Source organism: Hippopotamus amphibius, chromosome X, assembly GCF_030028045.1.
Source record: "Hippopotamus amphibius kiboko isolate mHipAmp2 chromosome X, mHipAmp2.hap2, whole genome shotgun sequence".
NCBI lineage: Eukaryota > Metazoa > Chordata > Mammalia > Artiodactyla > Hippopotamidae > Hippopotamus > Hippopotamus amphibius.
This window is the reverse complement of record NC_080203.1, coordinates 80,244,646-80,252,362: the sequence shown is the minus strand read 5'-3', so window position 1 is coordinate 80,252,362 and position 7,717 is coordinate 80,244,646.

Genomic DNA, 7,717 nt, shown 5'->3' with positions numbered 1-7,717 from the left:
TAAGTTCTCTTCTCTTGGACCTACAGAGAGTGACCTAACAGCCACCCTACTTGGTTTCATTGACCACTCAGCTCGTGCCTAAAACGACACGGTAGTTATCATCCACCATAGATTTTTCCAACGAGTAGAAAAGCACAGAGGTCATGGGGAAAAGGACACCTAGTGGATTAAAAGAGCCTGGAGGAGCAATCCCACTACTGGGCATATTCCCAGAGAACACCATAATTCAAAAAGACACATGCACTCCAATGTTCATTGCAGCACTATTTACAATAGCCAGGACATGGAAGCAACCTAAATGTCCATCAACAGATGAATGGATAAAGAAGATGTGGTACATACATACAGTGGAATATTACTCAGCTGTAAAAAGCAATGAAACTGGGACATTTTTAGAGACATGGATGGACTTAGAGACTGTCATACAGAGTGAAGTGAGTCAGAAAGAGAAAAACAAATACTGTATATTAACACATATATGTGGACTGTAGAAAAATGGTACAACTCAACTGGTTTGCAAGGCAGATGTAGAGAGCAAACATATGGACACCAAAGGGGAAAGCGGGGAGGGTTGGGGGGGGAACAAATTGGGAGACTGGGATACCAAATTTTACACTCTAAATATATGCAGTTTATTGTAAAAAATAAACAAATAAAAAGTTAAAAAAAAAAGCCTGGAGGCAGAAGTCCTATATGTGACTTAATCATGATCATATAATATGTCACTAGGATTCTGGCTGGCTGATTCACTATATGATACTGGGCACTCTCTGCCCTTTTCTGGACCTTAGTTTTCTCATCTATAAAATGAGTGTGTCTGAAGATACAAAATAGAACTAGATGAGATGGAGAGCCCCTTCCAATGCGGACACCGTGGTTATTGCAAACTATAGCAACACTTTTAAAAATTGTAACATAAAGGGAAAAAGAAGGGGCCTTTTATTATCCCTAGAACAGGTAGTTTTGTAACTAGAATCCCCATGTTTGTACTCAATAAAAATTTACCAAACACCTGAGGCAGGGAATCAAAACAAAAATTGAGTCCTGTGTAATAGATGCTGTCAACCCCTTGATGGATGGGGATACTGCTCAAAAGTAAAATAATTTGTTTACCATTTAGATGATCTCATAAATAGCAGAGATGAGTAGGAGTTAAGACACAGTCTGCACTTTCAGTGAGTTTACAGTTTATTAAATACCTTAGGCCAGGCTAGTCTGGGACTTCAACCTATCACATTCACCCCAAACCCTCCCACATCTATTCCTCAGACGAGATTGGGCTAAGCCCTGATTTCTAATTGCTGCTTTTTAGAGCTAGAAGGGATCTTAGCATCTAGCCCAAATTTTGCATTCTTCACATGAGGAAGTCAGGGCATAAAACTGGTTGAATGTTATTGTGAATTAAGACCTGTGTTGAGGGACTAGCTCTAGCACACCCAGCTCACAGCCCCTTCATGTGCCTGCAAGCAGCATACCAGGGTGGCAGGGTGCCTGAAAACCTCTAACATGCCCTTGCACACTGGTTCAGAGCATTGCTGAGAGAGCTTCCACTTCTCATCTGTGGTTTCCATGTATACAGCCCAAGGATCTCTGCTCCAACTGCAGTACTTACTTCACCTACCACCCATTCACAGAGATTTTCTTCATGCCACTGCAGGGCAGAATGAGAGGAGAGAATTATTGGGGGAGCTGGAATAGGGACTGTAGAAGCAATGAGAAACATTAAAAGACATACTGAAGTATGAAAACCTAGTTTTCTGAGTTAATAGGCAGATGCAGATGATTTAGATCCTCAGATTCTTCTGTCACCATTTTTTCAGGCCACAACTTCCCCTCTTCCCTCAACTTTTTACCCAAGGTACTTCAAGCAAAGAGAAGACAATTTGCAGAACTTTGTCTGACTGGCAATCAGCAAGACTGTACCAAAAAAGCTGACTTAAGCCAGACTCTATGCAATCTCCCCAATACCCACTGGGTCACTTTAAGACCAGAAAATAGTCCAATGGAGCAGGAAGGTGCTATGAGAGGCACATCGCTTACCACCTAGGCAGTTGTCCCCAAAGGAAAGTAGTCTTTTTGATGCTTGTACACAGTGCCGAGAGTAGACAATTTCAGGATAGGACTAACCTTGTGAGAGGATCCCACCACCTCAAAAAACTACAGAGACTCTTCACGGGGGCACAATATCCAATTATTCCCCCATTCATTTGTTTTTTCATTTATTCAACAATTACTTATTTGTGTAACCACTATCTACCCCACACAGGAACAAGACAGACATGGTCTCTGTCCTCATGGAGCTTCTAGTCTAGTAGGAGTGACAGCAAAATACAGAAAATTATAATGCAATGGGTGCTATGATGAGGGAAGTGCAAGGTTCTGTTGGGGTGCAAAAGAAGGATGCCTAGCCTGGTCTAGTGGGAAGGTCAAGGAAGACTTCTTAGAGAAGTCTAAGCTGTGACCCAAGTTCAATGAAGATGGGGTTCAAGGTGGAGAAAGGGACATTCTTTCTCAGGCAAGAGACAGCAACCTTGTAAGGGAAAAGACAAATAGTTTAGTTTAGCCTGAGTGAAAAGTTTGAAAAATGGTGTGGGTATAAGAGAAGAGGGTAAAGAAAGAGGCACAAGCAAAAGCTAGTGAGTGCCCATGTGTCACACTAAAGAACTGAGCCTTTATTTCAAGGTTAAAGAGGAGCTATAGAAATCCTTGCCACCATTTCAGTTCCCAGACACATGATCTCAACTGAATCTCATAACATCCTGAAGTCAGGCGGACCAGGGACCTATCCCATTTTGCAGATAGGGAACTTGAGGCTCAACACAGTGAAGTGATTGGCCCAAAGTCTGCTCCTGAATAATTAATAGTCCTAAGTCTGAACTGGAAACCCTGAATCTCCTGATTTCCAGTTTTAGGCTCCTCACAGTAGAACAATGTATCAAAAACCTGGACCTGGTATAATTTGTGGAATGTGTTCAAGGGTCTCTGTAGTGACAGTATGAACAATTATCCACCAATTTCATAGTAAAGACAGTGATGGTATGTTTACTATGCCATCTATACCTGCAATGGCCTTCCTGAAGTGACACTTACTGGTATGAGGTTCCTAGATGACAGACAGGGTATCCCAGAGAGGATCAGCAGCAGCTTCATAAGGGATAGTGGAAGCTGTGGGAAGCCAGCCAAATTGGTGCTCTATGGATGTAAGGCCTCATTCATTCATCCAAACAGGAAGTCAGAAAAAAATTCTGGAAAAGAGTATACAATACTCCACCTTCCTAGAGGTGATGATATCGGACTCAGGCCTTGAACAATAAGATGAAATTCCACAGGAGGGAAAGGTAGCTGAGAAGGCAGGAAAGAGTATATGGCTTCTGCTTTAGGACAAAGCAAATAGGAACTATTAGGAAGTAATAGTTGGAGATGAATCTGGGCTAGGGTGCATTGTGAAAAGCCTGTGTGTCCTGCAAAGAAATAAAATTTCTTCTGTAGGCTAGTCATTCTCATTTAAGACATGTGAAAGATAATAGCCACATGTATGACATGTCCTCAAGGGAGCCTCCAGGGTTATATGCAGTTCCTGACACACAGCTATCACTTAGCTCCTTTCTCTCCTGCCTAAGAAAGCAAATATAAATACAAATGAGATAATGTTGAAGGGAAAAACTTGAAACTTCTATAGTATAATTTTGAGAAAATTATCCACCAATTTCAATGTTTAAGATATTATCAACATATTACTTGCCACACCTAACAAGTAATTACAGAACATCAGTTGAGATAACCAAGGATTTTTGAACAAAGCTATAACATAATTAGTTTGGGAAAGCTAATTGAAAGCTATGTTAAAACATATTGTATAAGAATATAATAGAGGGTGACACAGAGATTGACTCAAGGGAATAATATTAATAATAATAGTAGTAGTAGTAGTAATAAATGTATTGAGCATTTACTATGTGTCAAGAAATGCTAAAGCAAAGCTCTTTATATTGTCTTATATCATCCTCATATTAACCCTATGAGTTGAACACAATTGCTCCCATAACATAAATAAAAAACTGAGGCCCTGACCCAAATTATTTCTGGCTCAGACCCAAGGTTACTTCTGAGTAATAAAGCCTGAACTCAAACTAAACTAAGTTTATTGTCAAAGCCTACGATTTTGACCACCGCAGTATAGTCTCCTTTTTGAAGGGCAGGTTGATTTTGTCAGTCTTTGCAAAGAGGCCCAAGGAACTCAAAAGTAGACAGCATTACACATAGGAATAAGGAAGGGATGATATCACAATGGGATTGTATTTACAACCACCCATTCCAGGAACGAAAGTCATATCTGATGTACATGAGCCCATGATTTCCTCAGAGCAGCCACCTACTCCCCAGATTTCAGATGAGTTCCTTTGAGAGGAATAATTGTCTTCTCCAGCCCTACTATCTCCCTAAGTGTCTTTCCAAGCCTCTTGCTTTCCCTTCCTGTCTCTGGTTAGAGGTGCCTGGGGTACAGCAGTTCTCTGGATGTCCAAAAAAAACCTATGAGCATATTTGTCTGCAAAGGCATGCGGGAGAAAGAGCACTGGATCAGAAATCAGAGTACCAGCTTCTGCCACTAACCAGCAGGTGAACATTAGCAGCCCTCTTCCCCTTTCTGGGCCTCAGTCTCTCCATCTGTAGAGCAAGGGAGATAAAGACTAGGCTAGTTTCTTCTAGCTCTTATATGCCTTCTTAGATTCTGTAAAACTTTTGGCTAAAACCAGAATTTTGTCGGTCTGGGAATTTCCAGTTTTATCTCACTCCCATGCCTGTAATCTTATTCCTATATTTTAGAATCTGTACCATAGAAAAGACTAATGATAGTTTTTACTGTACTTGCAAATGTCCATTCACCAGCATCCTTGACAACACAGCCAGTATTGCATTGCTTGTTGTTCCACAACAGCCTCCACTCTACAGCATGCCATCTTGCCTAAGACACCTGTCATTCTTGGTGAAACTATACTTCTACTAATGCTTCTTGGGTCATTCTGTACCTGGGCAATTTTGATATGGACCAAAGACCCTGCTAGATATATCTCCTATCCAGAATAAACATGGGCAACTGTGACTGCTTGGCAAGTCTCTGAGGTGGAGGTGTTATGGACTTTATTAATGGTCTGGGTAGGAACCAGAGTACAGGCAATGCCATTAGATAAGCACTAATGGACAAGAGGCCAGACCAAAGATCTCCCTTTGGGAATAGAGCAGTATAGTCTATTAGCCTTCATTCATGTGGTGCCCTTCATTTGAAATGACCAACTCCATTTCTGCCTAGGTAAATCCTTCCTACACATTAAGGCTCAGCTCAAAAGCCAACTCCAGTATGTTTTCTGGATTTCCTCAGTGGGAAATCATCTCTCTCTCCTTTAAACTTTGAATCTCCTTCCCCTAAGCCCACACCACTTCTTTGGCTTGCACTTGGTTCTAATAGCAATCCATTGTCTTTTAATTAGTGCTTTATACCTTATAGCACTTTGATATCAACTATCTCATTGGAGACTCACATGAATCCTATAAGGAAAGCACAGCAGGAATTATTAATATCCCAGTTAAATATGTGACAGGAAGGAAGCATTGTTATTTTAGAAGCTGGTAAGAGACTTCTATTTCTAGCAGTGTGTTTTACTAGGTAATGGCCCTCTCAATGAAAACAATTAAAATATAAGGTAAACTATAAAGATAATATTTTAAAATTTATTGCTGAATTAGTACGATAGTAGAAAAATCCATAGCCAAAAAGGAAGTTAAAGTAGGAACTCTGGAGGTAAATGAGTATCAAAGCCAAATTTTGCCCTAGGGGTTTTACCAGACCCTGGAAAACTGAATTTGTACATTGATGACTGCAAGAGGTGAAGGAAAATGAGATAAAGACTACAGTTTGCCCAAGATGACGAGTCTTACAGGAGATTTCCACAAAGCCAGGTACACTCAAAGGCCATACCCTCAGTGTAAGAGTGAAGAAGAATTAAATCTGTTTCACAGAAGGAGATAGCAAGGAAACCTGCCTGGCACTGGGTGGAGGAGAAAAATAAACCTGTCATGAGAATTTATAACCTTAATTGGCCTTCATATACTTTTTAGTCCTAATTCAAGATACTAATGAGGTCTGCAAAACTAAAAAATGAGATCCCAGATCCACAGTTCTCACAGGCAATTGGCAAAAGCAAATCCTCTGTACAATAATATAACTTTCATTTGGGACTCAAAAATTTTTATATATACAGGTCCAAAGAAAATGAGCATCTCACAGTCAAAATTCACAAAACACACAAAGAAACAAGATATCCTAAGTAAAAGCCTTCAGAAACAGCAAACACTATGCCAGACCCACAGACTATAGAATATGAAACCATCACATTTAGAATATAAAATTAACTTTACTTCAAGTGATTAAACATATTTATAAAATGCTTGAGATAGAAGCAAGGAACAAGAGACTATAAAGAACAACCAAACGTATTAGAAAAAAAAAATAAAATAGAATCTTTCTAACTAAAAAATAGAATAGTAGAATTAAATCTATATTGGTAGATTAGAGAACATTATATATGCAACTAAAGAGAGAATTAGCAAAATGGAAGATGGATGCAAACAAATTATCCATAATACAGAACAGAAAGAAAATAAAATTGAAAATATGAGAGGTTAGGAGACAAGAAGGTAGAGCAGATAGATCTAATATATATCTAACTAGACTTCCAGAGCACAGTCATGGAGTAGGAAAAAGGCAATATTCAAAGACATAATAACTGAGAATTTTTCAACATTGTTGAAAGACATTCATCTTTAAGACCTACAATCCTGACAAATCCAAAGCTAGACAAATAAAAGAAATCCACACTAGACGCATCACAGTGATTTTACAGAATGCTAAAGAATATTACAAAGCAGTCAGCGAGGAGAACTAGAACAAAACTAGAACAAAACATTTACAAAGAAATAGCCATTACACTTAAGATTAACTTATCAATAATAATAATGGTAGCAGAAGAGAGAAGAAAATGAACTTTGATTTACTGAGAGAATTCTCTACCCAGCAGAACTATCTTTTAAATTAAAATAAAGATATTTTTTAACCAGATCCATAGTAAAGGAAATTCTAAGTTGATGTACTTCAGATATTTGGGAAAAGATCTTGGATGGAAGGTCTGAGATGCAAGAGGTAAAAATGAGCAAAGATATTCATAAACATGTGGATAAATCTGAACATACATTGATTACATGCAAAAAATATATAGGGATGTGTAATCTCAAAAAATAACAAGTTAGAATTAAAGAATCTGAAAATTGCTTATATATTGATAGGGGATTATTACAGTTATAAAAGTGAAGTCTTTAATTTGCTGAGAAAGAAGATAAAGATACTCTAACTTTATTTTTATTCAGTTCTTTTATTTTTCCAGTTTTATTGAGATATATTGATAATTGACATACAACACTGTGTAATCTTAAGGTGTACAACGTAATGACTTGACTTTCATATGTTGTGAAGTGGTTATCACAGTAAGTTTGGTTAACATTCGTCATCTCATATAGATACTAAAAAATGTTATTTTCTTGTGGTGAGAAGTCAAGGTCTACTCTCTTAACAGTTTTCAAATATACCATACAACGTTACTACAGTCATCATGTTGTACATTACATCCCCAGTACTTATTTATCTTATAACTCGAAGTTTGTACAT